Here is a 22061-nt window from a genome sequence, read left to right as displayed (position 1 = left end):
CTTTCCCCCTGCGCTGATTTTCAGTGATAACTGTCACTTATATGAAGCTTGTGCCTCATTTTATTGTGACTATCAATATATGCTACTTGCCTGGCCCTATGGTCTTTTGAGATTATGGCTTACATTATAAGAACATTTTTAAAAATTGATATACAGGTTATTAACAGGAAAGAATGAAACATTTAGACAGTGGCAGAGTAACTCTCCCTTTTCACTTCTGCTTCGGTGGTAATCTGTGAATATACTCAAATAGCTAAAGTAGAAGTCTGGAGAGCAAACTGAAGTTACCGCTGCTACTGAGTTTTTCAGCGGTGTGATTTATTACAAACGAACAAACAAATAAACAAAAGCAGCTTTGATTTACCTAAAACTACGTTGTCACTGAGTTGTCCAAGCGTGGTGTATAAATATGTGAAGAAAGCAGGCAGTTTATACACAAAGCAGCTCTGGTCTGGGAGGGGGGAGATTAAATAGAAATAAAATGGAGTAGAGGGTTAGAATGAGGCAGTGAGGAGGAAGAGAGGTAGTCCAGAAGGGAGCCTCTGGGCATCCTGAGGAGCAGCTCCCATGTCCTCGAGCAGTGCTCAGGTGCCGGCCTCTGCAGCCACCCTTCTGGCAGCTGCTGATGGAAACAACCAGGAACTTCCAGGTCTCAGCATTGGCTTTTATCTCTGCCTTGAGGACTGTTCCTCCTCAAATTTTCATCGGATTTTCCTCCTCTTATTTCAATAACTTGTTCAGGAGGCTCTTTCCTACCAAACTTTTCTGTAGCCCTTTAGAGAAAGAAAAGACATCTTTTTTCCTTTTTGCTATGATTTTACTTTGTATAGGCTTCATTTATTGAATTTATTATATCCCAAGAACTTATGTATTTACATGCCTGTCTTTCCTAGTAGACTGAATTCCTGGAAGGCATTCCTGTTTTATTTCTCTTTGTGTTCCCACATTCCAGCAGAGTTTACTAAATATATGTAGACTAAAAGAATGAATACATCCTCAAAAGTGAGCCAGTTTAAAGTATTTTCTTTATCTGTTGCCCTAATGATATAATCTTAAGGAACTAACATTTAACTCAAAATAGCTAGTTTACATATATAATTACTAATTTAATTGATAAAAATTATAATCACATTCTGAAGTTATATGTTTGTATATATAAATATATATAGTATGCTTATGTAATATACAATAATTTATAAAATTATTATGTAGAATGACAAATATATTACTTATTTTGCTGCAGGTTATATATAATAAAAATATCATGTTACATATACTATTTTATATATTTTATAATATATTAATATCTTAAAATGGATATACTCACTGTTGTATACACACAAATACAATTCCAGAATGTTATTAAAATTTACACACACATATATGTATATGTGTATATATGTATATATATATATATATATGTTTGAATATATACATATACACACACATATATATGCACACAGACACATATGTGTGTATGACTCACCTGGATTTATATAGCATATCCCTGTCACTATATGTATACCTATATCATCTATAATTATTTGAACATATTCGTCTAAGGAACTGTATTAGACATTCTATGGTGACTCAGTAGAATTTAATTAAACAACTAAATAAACCTTTAAGTTACCATATTCTTTTGAAAAAAAAATTAAAATTTTAACAGAGTATAGCAAATAATTGTAAGTTGTCTACATGTTACCTGGGACATATTTTTTCATGTATTGAAATATAATAGAGAAAATTGAGTACAGTGTACTGCCCTACTGAATATGAATACACCTTTATACATGACTTCCAGGTGTTTCTCCAGGTGTTGAAACACAACGTCACCACCAGCTACCTAAAGTCCCTAATTTCTCTTGTGTCACTAACTCTTTTTTAAAATTTTTTGAAAATTTATTTTATGCATTCTATCACTGTATATCATTACAGATTATAAAATGAATTTTCCCAGCATGAATGCCATGGATATTAATCCAGTTAAAGATATTATCATACATGTTCTCATCAGTAGATAATTTTCTTTTTTTATGTCCCTTAAATGTTTTGCTTCTTTATTTTGCTTCTCGAGTAACCACTAGCTCTTTCACAAAGTTAATTACATCCCAGATGGCTAAAGGTATAGATGAATTTTTGTCCATTTCTAGTAATTGGAGTGTTTATTACATTTAAAATATTTATTGCTCACGTAATACTTACATTATGACCACATTAAAAACGTACATTAACTTTGTGAAGTTACAACAGTGGGTAGACGTAATCTTGAGATTATAGAATGTGAAGGTCCAGCAGATCTGCGGGAGCTGCCAGTGTGCTAATACCCACAGACATAGAGCAGAGCCCAATAAATGGGCTGTGTGTGGTGGCTGGAGCTTACAAACTGGACCTCTCATATGGCTCCTACAAAGTGTGGGCTTGCTACTGAGAATCCAGGAAACATGATTTTTTTTAATTATTATCATCATAATCTTGTTTATATGCATATTACATTGGATTGCATATAACTTTATACTGTATTACATTGCTTTTTCAAAAGGGGATGCCATACATGTCAGTCAATACAGAGACATTAATCTCCCCACTTCATTATTCAATATCTTTTCACTGTGTTTCCCAATCATTATTATTATTATTCCAATTATTTTTTAAAAACAGTCAATCACTATTTCTCATTTTGCTTGTAAAAAGACTTTACTCATCATGAAATACTTCTCAGATCACAATAGAGTCCTTTGAGGCTGGCAGAAACAAAGTTATCTACATCTCCATTTATTGTGCTGAACTGCATCATGGATAGATGTGGACCCTCATAATCTTCTCTCTGATGGAAGTCTCTTAAGTCACACTGGAGGTGGGTAGAGGGAGAAAAGCCAGGCAATGACCATGATGACGAAGCATCTTGTTCACACTCTTGGGTCAATCTTGGGAAGAAGAGCTATAACTATCTACAATAATAATTGGCAGCCAGAAAAATGCATCAGAAGACTGAATTTTAAAACTACTTTTACATACCAATAAGAAATTCCACAAAGCTGGAGTTGGCAGATGGTACAGTGGTTAAAGGTGCTAGATTCCCACATGGCCAACCACGATTCAAGTCCCAGACCTGGTGACTTGCTTTCTCTCTCTCTCTTGTTCTCATTCTTGCACTTGCTCTCTCTCTGTCCCTCTCTAGTCAAATTAGAGTTAAATAAAATAATTCTTAAAAAAAAAAAAAAAGTTGCGCAATGCTAAAACCAAGAGTTTTGCCAAAAATAAATTTTTTTGTGGATTATGGGTCACCTGGGTTGGACTTCAAGGAAAAAGGCTCTGAGGTTGCAGAGAGAAGAAGAGTGGGTTAGCAGCTGTCCCTGAGTGGCTAAATAGGGGACTAGGACTATGAGCTGGTGTGTGTGATATACAATTTTTCAGGTTTATGACCTGGTGAAAATGTAATGGAGTCAACTTGTGGCGTGGTGATTAAGGCTTCTGGAGCCCACATTGCTGACAGTGATGTTTGAATCTGGAACCTAACATCTTAAAAAAACATCAGTGGGGTGTGTATGTGTGTGAGTGCCCAAAATCCACAGAGGAGAATGGAGAAGGGATTGCAGCATAGCCATCTGCCCAGTGGGGGTGCTTTGTCACTTTCTGTCTCTCTTTCTCTGGAGAGCACTCATGCCCTATATAATTATATATATAATTTTAAATTATATATATATATATTATTTATAAAACATTCTTTGTCAAGTCATCTTTGTTAACAGTAGAGTGATCCTCACTCCATTAAATGGTTGTCTGTCCTGGAATCAACTTTATTACCTCAACTACTAGGCCTCCTCACACAGAAGCTTGTATTGTAGGCTGGGTCTTGTTAATCATTGCTTTATCTTGAAGGCTACCTGCTTTTAGAGTTGGCCATTCCCGGCCCTACACAGTATCAGCCCAGGAAACCATTTGTCTCTGCCTCACCACCACCAATACAATTTCCCAACTAATATTCTCTTCTCAAGAAACACCAATCAGTATTGGGGGAAAAATGTTCCTTTCCACCAAACTGAGTGCTCGGCGGATATGCTAGTACTGCACAGTGTTCCAAGATGAGTAGAATTTGGCTATAACTTGCATTCCATTCAAAAGAGCAATGGTATGAGCCATATTTAAACATCAAAGAACTCATGCTCCCAGAGTCATGGTGGAGAAGTCTGATTGGGCTGGGGATTATGCACTTGAGGTTGAGTCTCCCCAGAGCATAAAGGAAAGAGCTGTCTGCAGTTGAGTTCAAACACTCAAGTAACACAATATGAAGACATTAGCATAATGGCACACAATGAACAAAACTCTCCCCTGAGTCCTGGAAATGGACGGTCTTTAGGCTTATAAGAATAAGTGCTTCCTCAGTGCCCTTTTGGATTATCTCTCCATAGATTTGCTTTAGGAAAGACTTGCTTTCTCCAAGCCCAGATCATATAAACACTGTATTTTAGATTCATTTGAAGAATGTGTTGGGTTCATTTGAAAATGTGTTGGAAAAAAACTTATTTCACAGTATGGTCTCAATTATGGAAAAAAAATCTCTAAAACCGTGTATGTATATAGATTTAGAGAAAGGAATATAGACATAGATATAATAGAGAAAATAAACAAAATGTCACCAGAGAGTCTTCTTTCTTGGGTGTTAGATTGTGGCCACATGAATTTGCTTCTTAAACTCATCTACAATTTTCTAATTTTATACACCAAGCAGAAGTAAAACAAAAACTGTTATAATTTAAAAGTGTGCTAATGAATTATCGGAGACTCTGATTTGAACTCTGAGGGGTGATCAGTGATGTGGGCCTCTCTAGGTTCACAATGACACTATTAAAACAATTTTTCAGTCCTGGGGTGTTCCCAGAGGGGCAGACACTGGTAAGAGATTCCCTGCTTTACAGCCCTTTAGCCACGGTATGAGTCGTAGCACATGGAGTTTATACACATTGATTTACATGTGTTTCTAATTGACCTTTTACCTTTTTCAGATAAATATGTGGCCCTGCAGAGTTCCTGTACTAATCAATATACATTCATTGAATAAATGATGGAAAGAATAAGTGAATCAAAAGCATGGAATGACTGAATTTCCCAACAACAACTTGTAAGTTCTTAAATATGCTCTACAATCTGTCCTGCAACAATTTTAGAAACCACCATTTTAAATTCAAAGTTTGTTTTAAAAAAATAAGTCTAAGTAAGAATGCTTTTTGGTTCCTTTATTCCTTCCTAGGAATATACATCCCTTATTTTTAAACTCTATAGTGTCATTCTATTGTATCTACCTAAAACAGAAGTGTCTAGTAAAGTATGGAATAATGTTTGCTCCATGAAAACGGAGACTATTAGACTGAAAGTAAAAATCAGATGACAGAAAATGCACCTGGGAAAATTAATTTCTAAAATAAAGTTACTCTGGAATCTAAATAACCATGGTTAAGGTAGATGGAAAGAACAAAATAAGAAATATCATTCAGTCATTACCTTGAACCATGAATTATTGAGGTAATACTATAAAAATTGATTAGCTTTTAATATAATATTATATTGGTGTTTTACATAGATAATTTAATTATGATCTTATCAGAAAACAAAAAAAGTGAATTACTAAAAAATAATATGAAAATCTCTATGCTATTAGGTAACTGGCATAGACTAATACATAGAAATGTTCACTTTTAATAAATATGTTTATTTCCCTATTGTGGAAGAAGGTAGAATGTTCAGATACTTAAAGAATAAAACAAAATAGGGAGACATAATTTGAACAGCAAAATAATATTTTATGAAGATGCCACTTTTTAACTTTGTTCAGGAACTTTCATGATACTGATTAGATTTTCCAAGTAATCCGTAACTCAAAAAAATGACCGAACAATTGCCTTACATTTATTAGACTTCTGGTTCCTCAATAACTAGTATCTTGTAGAGACAACAGGAGTCTCATTTGACATTTTGTAGTGTAGACAATCAAATTGTGCTGCTTCTCTGCTGAGTAGTATTTACTAGAGGGACAAACATTGGAAATTATTTTCCTAAGAAAGTTGATAATTTTCATAGAATTCAAGTCACTTACAGCAAAATGTTGGCATCTAGTTATTACTAAAATATCTGTGAAAATCCAGCCACAATAGTGCAGACTGAGGCCACCTGGGAGGTTCAGGTGGAATGTCCAGACACCCTAAAAGCAGGACATACAGAGTATACGTGTATGGTCCCAGCTACTCAGGGCACCTAGACAGAAAGATTGCAGTGTAAGGAGACCGTGCCTAAGAAACAAAACCAAACCCAAAAACACTTATCAAAAACAAAAGAAATGGACCATGATGTTACAAGTATAATTTACTTTCTCTTAATTGTACCTCTGCCCTATAAAGACCTTCATTAGAAATTTGTTGTTCACGATTTTTCTACAAAATATCCCCCTTACATATAGAAGAGTCTCTCTGCTCCTGGACTATTCTTGTAATAAATGAGTATAAACCTGTCTGTGACGTATCTATTTTCAGATTTAACTGTTATTTAAATCTTGCATCATTATTTAATTTCTTATTCATGTATGTTTTATCTCATCAAGTAGATTGAAGCTTGGAAAAGGCTGTGGATTGTGTATCCCACACTTCCTACCCCACCCACAATGTGTTCCATAGACTTTAGTAAATACTCACTATATATTGATTGAGCCAGAAAACCAAACCTGGGCCTTGCCTATCAGCTACCAGTTCAATTCTATGACTTGTTAATTTTGAGTGAGTAAAAAGTAACTGATTTTGAAAAAAAAAGAGAAGAAAGTGCAAATTTGGAAAGAATTTATCTTCATCTGGTGTCACCAAAAGTCTAGATATTCTTTTTCCCTCAAAGGCCCAAATAACTTGCAAACTTCTACTATGTTCATTTACAAGTTTTATAATTTAAAAATTCAGGATGTCAAATGAACATGCCCTATGTACACTTTATATGTCTTAAAGTATCAACCACTTTTGCTTATGCAGCTTTTACACAGAAAGAACTAGTGAATTTTACACAGAAACTATGAATCAATCAATGTAAATATTCTATTTTGAAACACTAGCACTCTAATTTTAAATTAATATTCAATACAAATTACACACACAATGCAGATGGCATTTTACTCAATTTATTTGTATCACACTGTTAAAAAGTAAAGGTGAAATAAAAGTAGTACTTTCTGCTTACTAAAGAAATAATAGTCTGTTTCAAGTTAATGTTCAAATTTGTTAACCTTTACATTACTTTAAATTGGTAAATGACTATATCTTAACAACTGAATATTTTCATAATAATGTAGACAAATACAGAATGATAATCTTCAGTTAACATCAGTATAGTACCGTGCCCTTTTTTTCTAAATCACCATACTAGATCATGTTAAACATTCAATTCTAGCTCTACTTGAAATGTCTTAAAAAGAGAGGAAAAAATACATTGTCAAATCAAATGGAGATAAACTTAATAGCATCTATTTTTATGGTATCACTTAAACATGTCCAAATCAAATAGTATTATTAAAGTTATCAAATTGGAATAAAACATTCAATTTAGAGAACCTGTAACATGAGCCTAAAACTAGATGTTTGAATAATGAAACTTTATACTTTTTGATAGCCTTAACATGCCTTTTCCCTTATCTCCAAAACGAAAAGCGCTTTAAAATAATCCTCTACTTTTTAGTAGTTTTGGAATACAAAACATGTAGCCTTTTATAGCTGCCTAATTACTGTAAAAAATTGACAAGATATTAAACTGGAGTTTTAAAAATGTGTTTATATTTATTTTTAGGATATCCTATAAAGCCTAACTTTCGCATCCTTTCAGCAACTGCAGGATTTCCATATTTTTCTATCAAAAAGTCAGAGAATGAGGAAAAATGTGGACTTCATTGCAGTGCCATTATGTGTCTGCAGTGTGTGATTAGTTGGGGAAAAATTAAACCTAAGTGGCTTTGATCAAACAGAAATATATTATTCATAATAAGTGGCAATTAATGCTTTTATTAAAAAACATGGGCTTTTGAAAAATTCTGTTCTAAAAGCAATATCTCTTCTACGGAAATGTGTAAAAAAGATAACTAAGGACATGGCAAATCTTTGGAAATAAAACAACAGAACTCCCATATTCTGCAATTCCTTTGTTTTGTCGTTGTTGTTGATGTGGCCTCTGTTCACTTCAAGACCAGACACTTATTCAATAACCTTTCAGCCCCAACTTTCTCCTTCTGACTACTATACATATACTGACATCTACCCTTCATAGCAATTTTGTCATTTTCTTTTGTTCTTTGCTATCTTAAAAGTCAAAATAAAAAGAAATTCTTGAAATTTCATTCTGTAGGCACAAAAAGTTTTCCGTTCTTTTGCTATGCTGGCAAAAACAAACAAACAAACAAAAAACCGAAAAAAACAAATTGAAGTGATGACCTGGATTAGAAATAATGATTTAAATTGCTTTCGTTTCAGGGAACTGAAAGAGACAAAGCCTATTTTCATCTACGGCCAGCTCGTTTTAAATAAGCTCCGTCAGGAATCTTGGTTACAACCTGCCTGACCAGTGTCCACTAGATGACACTGTTGTATAAGCACAATAATGAGTGGCGATAACTTTGACAATAACTAATTTATCATCTATATACATATTTAGATATTGTCAGTGTCTCTCTTTCAAGATGAAACCGGCTTAGCATTTTTAATTGGATATGGCTGATAATTACAACTTCACATAATTTAGGGTAAAGTTACCCTCAGAGGTTATAATGTAGGAGAAAAAAGAAACATCTATTTCACAGCATTCGTATTTTTGCAGTAGAAAAATCTTTTCAAAATCTTTGTATTTCACAGTGAAAATAGATTTCATTATGAATTTTAAATTGTGCCACTTTAAATCCAGTGACAATGATTGTCCTGACAATGTTGGTTTTCAAAGTAGTGTTTTGTCAGGTATCTTTTTTTTCTCTGACCCCTCCCCTGAAGCCCTCCTTCCTTCTAGTCTTTTCAATTCTCTCTTTCTTCTCTCCTTGACTCTGAATTGAGAGCCATACAAGTGCTCAGCCAAAATCAGAGGAAGAATCAATTGTCTTAAGCTAACCACCTCTGTACCACATTGTTACCAAGCCAAAAAACTTTAGCCTCAGGAAACTCACAGAAAAACAGACACCACCATGATGCACTTGTGTAGACAGAGACATATAGGGAAACTTTGACTACCTGGAATGGAACAGCAATTTCTGGACATAGAGGTTTTAATGTAAAATCTACTATATGAAGACATCATGTAGATTACCAAGACTTTCCTGATATTAGGATTCCTTTGTGATACCTCATTCTTATACTGATGCTCAAATCACCGTTAAATGAAGCATATTAACTGTGGTTTCTATTTCATCAGAATGGTGAAATAAAATCATCCATGCTCTCTACTCTATATGACATACAGTAATCTCATGCTGTTTACCTGAAAAATCTTGAAGGAGGAGCCACGCCAAAAAGGAAATTACTCAAAGTACAAGTGGAGATTGAAGTGTTTTACGGCGTGTAGTATGTCTCAGAGGGAAGTGACAGACATGTCACCTTGGTCTTCTTGCTTTTTGGTTTTTTTTAAGGCAGGCTAGAGCTAGAGGAGAATGTGCAATGTATTAACATTCTCTGAGAAGCCTACTACACACTGTAATCTCTGTATCCCAGTAAAAATGTGACACACCTCTAGTGTTGAATTTTTACCACCTCGTTTTCTCAATATGATTTGCAAATAGAACTCTCAGATTATGCCAATTACATCAGTGACGAGGTACAGGGAAAGCAAAAAAGGGCTCACATATCAAAATTTGTTTTCAGAAACATGGACATCATGTTTAAGCACCTGAATGCTCCCTCAGTGGACGGATGGTGGATTTTTAGGTCGGATAAACATTATACTAAGTTCACTTCCCTCTCTTTAACTCCTCAGAGGCTGTGCTTTCTTTTCTATTTTTTTCCCTCTGTTTATCTAGAAGAAAACTATTTTATTTAACATTAACTGTAAACTATAATGTTGTAGATAGAGAAAATAATATAAGCCAGCTCTTCCATTTGGACCTACGACATTATCTCACTGAGTCTTAAGAGTTCTCCGTCGTAATTGTTCATAGGCTGCTATGATGATTAAAGGAGATATTGATATTTGTGAAGCTCCTGACAAGTTTTTGACCTATAGGAGATGTCAGGAAATATTACCTATAGAAAGTTTTTCTAAAAACAAAACAGAGTAAAAAGCCTTCAGAAGAGATGGCAAGAATTCAATTCGAGGCAGGGCCATCGGGGGGTGTTGCTTTATCTATATAGAAAGCAAGGACATACCTACAGGAGTAGAAGAAAATAGAAAGTGTCATCAGGCTGAAAAGAAGAGAATCTGGAAATGATATCAGGCAAAAATGAAAAAAAGAGCAACATTGTGACGAGGGGAATTACCATTTCTTGAATGAAATGCTGGTTATTAGTACTACATCATCAGAAAAAAATAGATATAACTAAGACCCAGAGAGCCCAGATTTTCAGAGCAACCACATTGTAAGGATTTAGATTGTTCATGTCTTCTGAGTATATAATTTAGACATGTAAGTAAGTGCTCACTTAACCCTGGAGGTTTGGTTAACTCATTTGGAGAATAAAGATACTGTTATTTTGGAACTTACTCTGAGGATTAAGAAATACAAAGCATGCAAACATGTTTTGTAAAGAATGAAGCAGTAACAATTGTATGACATTATTGTTATATAACATTCCACATATTCAATATAGAACCATGTTTAATACAGTCAGAAAGAAAGTTGGAGATACTCTTGAAATCATGAGTAGTGAAAATCCCATAGTTTATTTTTGAACCCAAAAGGCTGCCATTAAGGTGACATATTCTTGTTTAGACATGGACAACTAAGATTTAGTTTGTATGTAAGGAAAAGAAATCCTCTTTTTCTTACTAGAGAGATTTATCCAAGTGAGCAGTTAGGTTCTGAGGCAGTGATGCCATCACTGGAATGGCCCGAGGCCATCGTCACAATGGGAGAGCCAGCGATCATTCTGTTCTAAAGAGGGTGGTGGAATCGCTCATCAGAATGAAATAACCCCTCATTTCCAAGTCTTTCCTTGATAGTTTTAACTCACATACTCTATGCCTCACTTATTTATCTTCCTTCCTGTCTCTCTCATTGACATGTAAACTCCACCAGGGCAGAAACCAGTTTATGATACTCACTGGGATAGTCATGTCTAAAATAGTATCTAGTACAGAGGAAGTGGATAATAATTCTTTTCAGCCTATGAAAGACCGGATGAGATGCTAAGGTTACTTCCAATTTTTAAGAACCTATGAAAAACTGTGGTGAGTCCTATACATTATTTAAAAGACTATTGACTTTATAAGAAGTATGTAAATCTGGGACCAGCAATTGGCGTAATGGCTATGTTGCTGGACTCCCATGTGATCGACCATAATTCGAGTCCCAGACCCAGTGGCTTAAACTCACACTGGGCATGTGTGCGTGCGTGCCCAAGATCCTGAGAGGACAATGGAGGAGAAGGGATTGAGGTGTGGCCATCCCCTCTGGGGGTGATTTCTTGCTTTCTGTCTCTGTCTCTCTCTATCTTTCTGGCGAGCAAAAGCGCCCTATATAGCAAAAACCTCTCCAATGAAAAAAAGAAATATGCAAATCTTCCATAGACAATGGATCTCTACTTTGTCCTTACTAGATTTCTTTTACCCTTTTAAGAATTTGAGAATCAGTAATGCCATGTACTCTCATTACCAGAATTAAAGTGTAAATAAAAATATAAATTGCCAAAAACAAGAAAACAGAGGAGTTTGCTATATTTATTTTGTTTCTTTAAGGACTATGATAATTTCACATAAAAAAGAAAATAGAAACCCATTCACTTATTCAACAAGCACTTATTGAGCACTTACTCTGTGTTGGGCACTCAGTAAGCACTGAGGGGAAAAGAAATCTGTCACAGAGGAATTCACAGTCAGGGATAGGGAAAATAGACACTAAACTTTTTTATATGTTCTTTTCTCTGAGGCTAAGAATGGAAAGAACATGTGTATGTCAATGCAGTTGTGGTGGAAGTTCTGCTCCCACAAAGCCTCTAGCAGTTAGCAGACTGATACAGTAAGCAGTAGTTGGTAATATCTTCCTCCACTTTTTTGGTGTCTAGAGTGTGCTAAACATCGCAAGGATTCGGGAGTATCCTCTAACTCTGCGAAGGGAAATAGACATAAAAACAGATAATGGTACCATGGGATAAGTGGCACCCATCCACAAGCTGTAGATGACGTGCAGTGGAACCAGAGATTCACTATGATTCAGATATGGATTTAGAAAGTGCCCCAGTTAGGGTCTTGAGAAGAAAAATGCAGAACCCTCAAATTAGATACTTTGAGAAAAGGCTTTTAACATGACTATTTACCAAGGAGGGAAGTGTAAGGAAACAAGATGGTCTAATATGTTAAAAGCTATTATTTTCTCAGGCCTCATGGAGTAAGAAGAGGTAGAAATGTTTGGCTCCTAGAAGAGAGAGGGCCCTTTGGAAGAAAAACTGCTTAACAGGAGCTGAAGTCTTCCATTAACGTGGCAGCCTCTGGGGGGAGTTAGACAAAAACTCTGCCTCACTCTCACCTCTGATTTCTGCCAGTGCTCTCACTGACAAACCCAGGTAGAAGGCAAAGACCAAGGGAGTCCATTAAAGAAATCAGTTCAGGTCAGTGTCCTAGACCACAGAGCAAAGCTGGGAAGAACCAAGAGCCAATATGGTCGGGCAAACAAAAGATACCAACGCAGAAGTCTTGGTGGCAGGAGATGTTTCAGCTGGTGCTCTAGGGTTGAGTAGGAATGTATTAACTAGTTCAACCTGATCACTCAGAGAAGGAACATTTGAGGAGTATCAGAGTGGATCTCTATGCAGATTGGTAAATGTAGATATGTCTAAGAGACTTTCTGAGCATGCTCTTTACTGCCATGAGTAGATAGAAAAAGAACTTAACAGTCAAATTTGGGGGAGGAAGAGGAATGACTCAAATTGGAACTAAAACATCATGAAACCACCAGCAGAAACACTCCTGCAGTCATCCCATTATAGGAGACTATTTGAAGGCTTTCCAGTCATATCCAAGGTGAGACTTAGTTTGATATGATGTTATTTTTGTGATATGATATGAAATTATGAAGTAATGGACCTCTAGAAAAATATGAATAAATGCTATGAATTGAAGATTTTGTTTTGGTCAATATAAGTCAAGGCTAGATCTAAAACAAACAAATAAAAAAGCTTTAATCTCAAATTATTTCAAGAGTACAATGGGCTCCACTTCTCTTGATGAAAACGTATTTCTCTGTTATACAATTACCTTCAGACTTTTTAGTTCTCCTGAGTTGTATGTGTATGACAGTACTAAGGAGCTGATTTATAAGTATTGTACCCTAGCTAGTCTAATATGGGCAACACCATGACTGGATATAGTGATTTTCAAACTTAAAACAAAATTCTTAAACAGAACTTTAATATATTAAAGAAGTAAATGTAAAGAGTGAATTCCTTGGCAGTTTAAATAGCCCTTGTTCTGCAGAAAATATGTTATTATTTGTCCTAAACTCTGAAGCACCACTGAGGACACTTGAGCTGATTTGGAAAAAAGTTTGAAAATCACTGACCCCAAGAATAGGGAATTTTAAGAAGTGAAAACACCAGAGTTCAAGTTTTAATTGAAAAGCATGGAAACTTCTTCAAGACCACAGGAGGGTTTATATTGATCTCCCCACTCCCCCCACCCCCAGGACTGATTCACAGTATGACTCTGAGCAAATCATTAAACTTTTTTGCCTTTGGGTTCTTTCCTGTGAAATGGGGTTGTTAATTGTTACCTTGTCCCTTCTTCACCGTAGAGATGCTGAGAAGTTTAATGAATGATATTGCCAAGGCTCTAAAAAATCTATCGAAGAAAGACTGTAGGTAACCCCCCCCCAAAAAAAAAGAAACCAATATATTTTATTGGGTTCTAACCACTAAATGCTCTGAGAGAGTCCAGAAACAAATACCTAAAACTCTAAGTGGAGAGTGTCATGAGCAAATCATTAAACTTTTTTGCCTTTGGGTTCTTTCCTGTGAAATGGGGTTGTTAATTGTTACCTTGTCCCTTCTTCACCGTAGAGATGCTGAGAAGTTTAATGAATGATATTGCCAAGGCTCTAAAAAATCTATCGAAGAAAGACTGTAGGTAACCCCCCCCAAAAAAAAAGAAACCAATATATTTTATTGGGTTCTAACCACTAAATGCTCTGAGAGAGTCCAGAAACAAATACCTAAAACTCTAAGTGGAGAGTGTCAGTTCCAATTTACTTCCTCGCCTGGACTGAGGAGCTGCTATTAGAGTCAGCCAAGGATATATAGTGCCGCTGTCTGATGGCAGGGAGGGCTGAAAGAAGCTGTGGGGGAGGGTGGTGAAGTTAGTGCATGTGTCTAGGCATCTGGGGACTTATGAAGTGAGGCGGAGCAAGTGAAGCAGGGAGCAAAAACACTAGCAGGAGCTCTCTGAGCACTGCTGCGAAGCAGACTTACTGATATGTGTATACACCTAGGAGCCGGCCACTATGCACCATGGCTCTGCAGAAAGCAGCCGCCAATCCTCAAGGCCCTTCAAGTATTCTGGGTGGGGCTGGAGGTATCCTTGGTCCCATTTTATAGATGTTGAGAATGACGAAGCACGCTTTCTAACTTAGTGTGCTGTATATTCTCCACGTGTACTGTTTTATCCAGCCCGGCCTTGATCATGATGCACACATGATTTTCAGATGAGAAGAGCCTCACTCCTGGGGCAAATTCTTGGTGTGTACCTTCCTCTCTTCCTCCCCTCATTACAAGTTGGACTTTGTTTCCAGCCTGAAGTATTTCAATGGCATTCAAAGCACAGTCTTCTCAGTGTCCAATGTGTTCCTCTCTCCAGCTTCAAACTGGTACTGGAAAATCATCCTACACCATAATCTGGCCTCGGCTACCTAGGCTCAGGAACATTTCTCATGCACTGTGCTGACACCACACGTGTCAAAATCTCTGTGTGTTTTGCAAGGTCCTTCATATCTTGAACCCAGCTCTCACATCCAGCTCTTTATCTGGCTATGCTGTCCGGACTCTGAACGCTTCTCATGGCTCTCAGAATTCAATTCTCATTCTTCGGTTTCTATGCCTCCACAGTCACCAGTGTATATTGCCTTTCCATTTTGGATAAATATGGAGTCAACCATAACTCAATTCATCCTTGCAACCCTATTTCAGATGACTATTTTTCTATGAGTTCTTGGACCTCCTTTGCCTTCCCTTTAGCCTTCCCCATTGCTCTGCTTCCAGATGCTGAGAAGTTTATTGGGGGCATTTGCAGGGGACTTGTCGTCCAAAGTCTTCTGCTCACAATCAGCTCTCACCTATTGCTTGTGACTTAGGACAAGTGAATTAACTTACTTGAACCTCAATTTCTTAACCTATAAATGGGAAAACTATTTTTTTTTTTAATTGTCAGAGAGCACATGTGCTTGATAAGAGATACCAGGGACAGGGACTGGGGAGTGGGGAGGAATGCAGATGTGTTCACATGCAATCCCTACTCTTCCATTTCTCCATCCTTTTAAGATTTTGGGTGCACACACACATGCCAGGAATGTTTTTCAAGTCCCCCAGGCTGGGATCTAAAGCGTAGTCAGCCATGTGGGAGCTGGCTCCTTTACCCATGACACTATGAAGGTGAAGGGAGCTGCCTCGTCAGTTACTGGGGGAATCCATGGAAGTACACATGAGAGCAGGCATGATACAGATGGTGGGAATCAGAGGCAGGACCTATTTTTAATGAGATGATATGTATGGAAGCCTTTAGTATTGTATTTGGCATAGACAAAGCACTTGACAAACATTTACTGAGTCAGTGAATGTATGAGTTCGTTAAAAAAAAAAAAATCGAAGGATCCTGTAATCATACGGAATGCTAATTGTTGTCTGGGAAAAATGGAATCACTCATTCTTGCCTTTCAGCTGCAGAACGAGAAGACATGCGATGGAGGCCTCTCTGAGATCAGTGTCAGTCTGCGGTGGAATGACAGGCCTGTGTAACCTGCAGGTTGCACGGAGGAGAAGCCACCACACACACTCTGTGTTGTCTTTCTCCTGTGCTGATGCAACTTTCTATTTCTGCATAAGGTCTTTCAGGTTTGTTTACCTCCAGATCCAGTTTCCAGCATTATGCCTGCTTCTTTGTCGTGCTTTAAATTCTCTTTCACCAGACAAAGCGAAAAGTTTGGCTTTGAAGTCTCAGGGAGCCGCGTTGTCAGTTACCGCGGGAACCCATGGAAGTACACGTGAAAGCAGGCATTAGAGACGGTGGAGATCAGAGGGCATTTCAAAAGCTGCAGGAGCTATTCAGATTCTCTTATTTAAAGGGGCTCTGATGCCAGAAGATGGTGTGTTGGACTCTTCTGTGCTACCAGTTTGAAATGTATTTGTGGTTTAAGCATAGAGAGTCCTGATTTAAAATTCCCAGTTTCAGGGGGAAATGTTTTCTGTTCTAGGACTCTTATAGCAGTTCTTCCTGAGGAGCCATATGCCATGCTGTTCTACCCTATCTGCAATTCCTGGGGAGAACTTCCAAGCAGGAGATGAAAGGAAAATGAGAAGATGGCTGCTCCATTTGTGTTTCTTGCCCCTGGGAGGGAGTGATTGCCTCAGTATTAAATTCTGACACTAAAATATGTTGAAGGTCTAGCAGACATTAAGCAAATATTTGCAGATTGGGAGGCTGATTTACAGGATTGTTTCTCCCCCTGTGAAGCAATGATACTCATTTTCCAAGTAGCAAATTTAAAGAAAGAAATGAGGTTAGCTGTGGGCAACCCTGCACTGGAGTTTCAGTGACAACTGAGTTTGACAAGTGATAAGCGAAGAGAAGACAGACAGCACTCCTGTTTCACTCTGTGCAAAGTAATGAAGTTGAAAATGAGCAGGCTTATTGAACTAAAACATTCAGTTGCATGTACAGGAAAATTGAAGAAAGCAAAATGCACAGTAGCCTCTTCTTAAAAGCCTTTTATGGGCTGGGAAAAAGTATGTCCCTGTTGGTCAATTTCTCTTTTCTCTTCGAAGCAGAATTCTGTCTTGCTGCTGTCCATGCGACTTTTGTTTTGTCATTTCAACCACCGTAGCACGCTGCTAGATGACAGCGATTGCTTCTTTAAGAACATGTGAACACTGGTATTAAATTTCATCACTTTTGGATAGAATACGTTGAAAAAGAATCTTCTGGATCTCTCATACTTGAATAAAGTTTCTTAGTTGTGGAAACACAGCACCAATACACAACATTTTCCCCTGTGTTTGCATCACGGCATATATTCCATTTTAGGAATCAGAAGGGACATGTTTCTCAGAGCAGAAATCAAAACACACTGGGTTGAAGGGAAACAATGGTAGTGATTCAGCTCCAAGTTCTTATGTAAAAGTTATACCATATGATAATGTAGTTGTACTGCATATTCAATTTTGATATGTAACCTTTGAAATAAATTGGAATATTCTTTCCTGCTACTCTTGGCACACGCCGAGTGATCATAAACAATAATCTCATAAAGGTCACTTGCTCGATAAGCTCTGCTCTCGGCAAGAAGTATAAAAGACTACTCAGAGATATTTTCCCTTTCTCTGAGACTCTTAATGTATTCTTTTTTCCTTCTTTGAAGCTCCAAACAACACAAATTTTCTTATAGCATGTAGACTCACAGGATTTCTGGAATGTTTATTGTTTTTCTCTTTTTCTACACTTTACTCTTTTTTTTTTTTAAACTTAAATTGGCTGGTAGAAAGTAAGGCATAGCAACTCTGGGTGTGGGGGATGGTGTGGGGAAGGGAGCAATTCAGCCAAAAAACTAACTGGCTATTTTAAAGCAAATGATGATTTGATTTCGACTTCTCACTAAAAAATTAATTTATGTGAATAGATAGGGCTAAAATAACCAGGCATATATACTTGTGATGTTTTCTTTTACAGAACTTGTTCATTTACAAAATGTATTTTAGATACCCTATAACAAATCCCAAGGGAGCTTAATATGGTTTTACCACAATACTTCAGTTCCTCACACAAAAGCTAAAAAGTGTGCTGTGCTAAAACTGAGCTCCTAGCCTGTCTGTTCTGTAGCTTACCTTAGTTCACAAGTGCAATAATCCCAACCACTATTATTCTACTTGCAGGTAACTTACCTTAGTATATCCTAGTTATCTCTGCTACCAGTTAATACTGATGACTAGTCCCCATACAAGGTAATGATGAAAGAAAGGGCTTCCTTGCCATAAACCCATGTAAAGGCATTTTGATGGATCACACCCATGCTATTTGCTTTGGTTAGCTGTCAATCAATCTGGCAGTAGGATGGAAAGGGCAGTCAAGTTAGAAGTCACACAAAACCTGTATGGGGAGGGTTTGTCTCACCTCCAACGTAAAACCTATTTATTTCAAATCTCTTTATACATTTTTATCTAATAATGAGGAGAGGACATCTGCAAGGTTAAATTTCCTAAATAAAATTTTGATTTATTTTTTATTTTCTACTTTGTTCTAAAAAGATGATTTTTTAAGCAGTTGAATCTCCTAAATTGTTTTTTCCACTTACTGTTTGCCAGGTTCTGTGTTATTTTTTGAGATCTTTTTAAAGCTTTACATTTAAAATGGCTGTATTAGATGCCATAGAGTAGTTTAAGCAATAGTTCTTGTTTTCTCCCCTTCTCTCTCCATCTTACTCTCTGGGTCTTGGAATATGGATAAAATGACATAGGTTTTCAAATAAACATGAATTGATTTGATTCCCAGTAGGATTAAATAGGAAGAATATAGAGCTGGTGTCATTTGAAGTGGTCCGGGAAATAGGAGTAGATTTCACTGTCACTGAGGCAGAAATGCCATGCAGGCGTGGGAGAGTTCTTTTTATCTTATGTCAAACTTTGCATCATTATGCCTTCTAAAATGTATTATTATGAATGCTATCAACATGGACTTCTCGAAAACTATAGAATCTTGAGAGATGTTTCTTTAAGAGCTCATGTTCTTCTCTTACAATCGATGTAGTGCAACCATAGCTGGACCAACAGGTGTCATGGATGTTAATGCAGCTGGGTCCCACATAGCAGACAGATAATTCTGAGTTCCAGAACAGTGGCTTGAAAAACACACAGAGTATATGTGCATGCATGTCCAAAATCCCAAGAGGAGAACGGAGGAGAAGAGATTGTGATGTGGCTATTTCTCACTTTCCTTCTCTCTTTCTCTCTCCTCTCTCTTTCTGTCTCCTGGCGAGCACACATGCACTATAACAAACACCTTAAGAAAAAAAGAAAAAGTGGAATCTTATTATAGAGGAAACACTGACATTAGCTAGAATGCATTGTGCTTCAGATTGAAGAAAGATATCAATGATGGATTTGGATAAACCTAACAAAAGTTGTCAAAATGCACATTTACTGGGGCCAGCATTTAGTGTAATGGCTATGTCACTGGACTCCCATGTAGCCGACCGTGGTTCGAGTCCTGGACCTGGTGGCTTAAACTCACGCCGGGCGTGTGTGCATGCGTGCCCAAGATCCCAAGAGAAGAACGGAGGAGAAGGTATTGTGGCGTGGCCATCCTCCCCTAGGGGGTGATTTCTCACATTCTATCTCTCTGTTTCTCTCTGTCTTTCTGACGAGCGCATGTGCCCTATAGCAAACACCTCTCAAAAAAAAAAAAAAAAAAAAAGGAAAAGGCACATTTGCTGTCCACTGAATTTGTTTGTCCATTACTTAAGTGTTAGAAGAATATGAAACTAACCAAAGCCCCATTGGAGATGACTTTGGGAAGAAGGTGAACAACTGCGGTTTCTGGTAGAAGAGACACTGCTGTGGTTGTGTCTGTTCCCCACAGAGTTTTCCCTTTGTTAATGAACAAAAGTTAGGGAATTTAATATATAGTCCAAATTTGCAGTTTATTTTTGTGGGCTAAAGGGTGCAGCTATTTATTTGGAGAACTTTTAGGGTGAAATTTTAGCAGGTACACTCAACATCAAAATCCAGGGTAATTCACTTTCATGTGAAGTACTTAGCGTTTAGGGTGTGTGTCTTCGAGACAGACTACAGTGTTAATATATGGTAGGGCAGATGGACCAAATAAAAATTCCGAACTGAACACATTTTGAGAGCTGTGAATACGTTTTACAGCCATCTTCCACTTGTTCCTTTTTCCAGTTGTTGCCCTCTTTATTATTCTACGTTAGTTACCTAGCACCTATAGGACTGTATCTAGAAAATGCGACTTGAGTTTATGAGTCCTGGAAGAATTTGCATTTATCTTTGTCAAGAGGATAACTGAAGGCAGGGATGATTCTGTGAAATATTCTAATTAATCCACCTCACTGTATTTTGTATTCTGAAAATCCCATCAACTAAAACTCTGTTCTTAAGAAGAAGGAAAAGAGCAGAGGTGCCCCCTGAGAAGAGAAAAAGGAAGAATTAAAATAAAAATATGTGACTAGAACTAAATAAAGGAGTCGAAAATAGGAAGCATCTGCATAAACATCACCCATTTCTCTGCTTTCCTGCCATCAACCGCTGACCTCTACCTTCTTGGAGATCCACTCCTGCTGTCAAGGAACACTTTCCTCTTCCAGAAAACTGAGAAACTTTTACCAAGTTGTCTTAAACTCAGCCAGCTTGTTAGTCAGTATCTGAATTCTGGCCGCCTCAGCTGCCACATGTAAGTAGCAGTCCCTAATGGCTGGTGAGTGTGGGTTTTTCCACATGCAAAATACGCCTCTCGGCACTGAGTAAAGCAAAAGAGGCCCATTTTCTAAGACTCTGCACTTAAGGATGTGTTTGGACAATCTCTGCCCAGATGTCAGTGTGCAGATGCATATTTCAGACATTCTTTTTCCTGATTAGCATGCAGCCAGAACACCTGTTTTGCTGCCTGGAGGAATCATATTAGAAATGAAGATACACCTGCACAGTCAAATATTTGCACTGTATTTATAAGCAGGTCTCTCAGTGTTGGGCGAATACCTTCTTATCAGTCCAAAGGTAGATTACTGTACTCTCTGAAATGACTTTAGTTCCATTAGGTAGACACTCATGGTCATTCATTTAAAAACAAACAAACAAACAAACAAACAAACAAACAAAAACCCTACATTTTAAGTAGCCTAGCCGTGTTAGGCTTTCCACAGAGGTTACTCCACCTTGGTGTTTGTGCATTCCAAACTGGAAGCAATTGTCCCACTCTGGCAACAGGATGAGCTAGATACCACGTGCATTATTTCAGAATATTGAAAGGGTAAGACAGGTCAGAGTCCAAGTATACACCTTTCTTGGAACATTTAAAAACTTTAAAAAATGACATCATTTGAACTTTTAGTTTAAGCCTAAAACAGGAAACACATCTCTAAAAGTAAAAATGCTTATGTGTGATTCTTTTAAATTATAACATAGGACAAATTCGTTAAAATACAACAAAGGGTTATTATACAAAGATTTAAAATTCTATCAAAATTACCTTTATGAGTGTTTGAACTTCCCTAACTATAGTCGGCGGAAAGATGAAACAGTAACTATCCCGTGGCTTGATTTAAACCATGGCATGTGAGTAGCATCACTCATTATTTGTGACTGATCTGTGTCTAGGAACTGAGCTTTTGAACTTTATTTAAAGTTCAAGCACTGCTTTCACTAGGCATGTCAATGGATAAGTGATATTCTGCTAAGTTGCTTAGAATTGAGAACATTAGAATTAAATCCTATCCATTTAGTAATAATTCTACATGTGCCAAATTTCAGTCATTCATAACTTATGTCGTGAATCCCTTAGCCCAGAAAAAGAATGGAAACTCTCAAATAAGACATTTGGGCTTTTAAGAGAGAACAAAAATATGGATTGGTCCTATATTTTTTCTTTAATCTGTCTAAATCAATTAGACATTTGAATTGTGGTATTGTATTTCCTGG

The 22061-nt window shown here is 37.1% G+C and overlaps 1 long non-coding RNA gene across 1 annotated transcript in view; it reads left to right on the top strand.

The window, feature by feature from the left end:
• LOC102481983 (uncharacterized) overlaps positions 1-22061 on the top strand; it is a 108443-nt gene that overhangs the window by 1422 nt on the left and 84960 nt on the right. The window contains exon 2 of the long non-coding RNA XR_003548006.1: positions 5007-5122. This is a non-coding gene — a long non-coding RNA (uncharacterized LOC102481983). The remainder of the gene's footprint in view (positions 1-5006; positions 5123-22061) is intronic.

This window comes from Tupaia chinensis, unplaced genomic scaffold (assembly GCF_000334495.1).
Source record: "Tupaia chinensis unplaced genomic scaffold, TupChi_1.0 Scaffold146687_1, whole genome shotgun sequence".
NCBI classification, from domain to species: Eukaryota; Metazoa; Chordata; class Mammalia; order Scandentia; family Tupaiidae; genus Tupaia; species Tupaia belangeri.
Note: the sequence above shows the minus strand (reverse complement) of the source record. Positions and strands in the feature narration are given on the sequence as shown.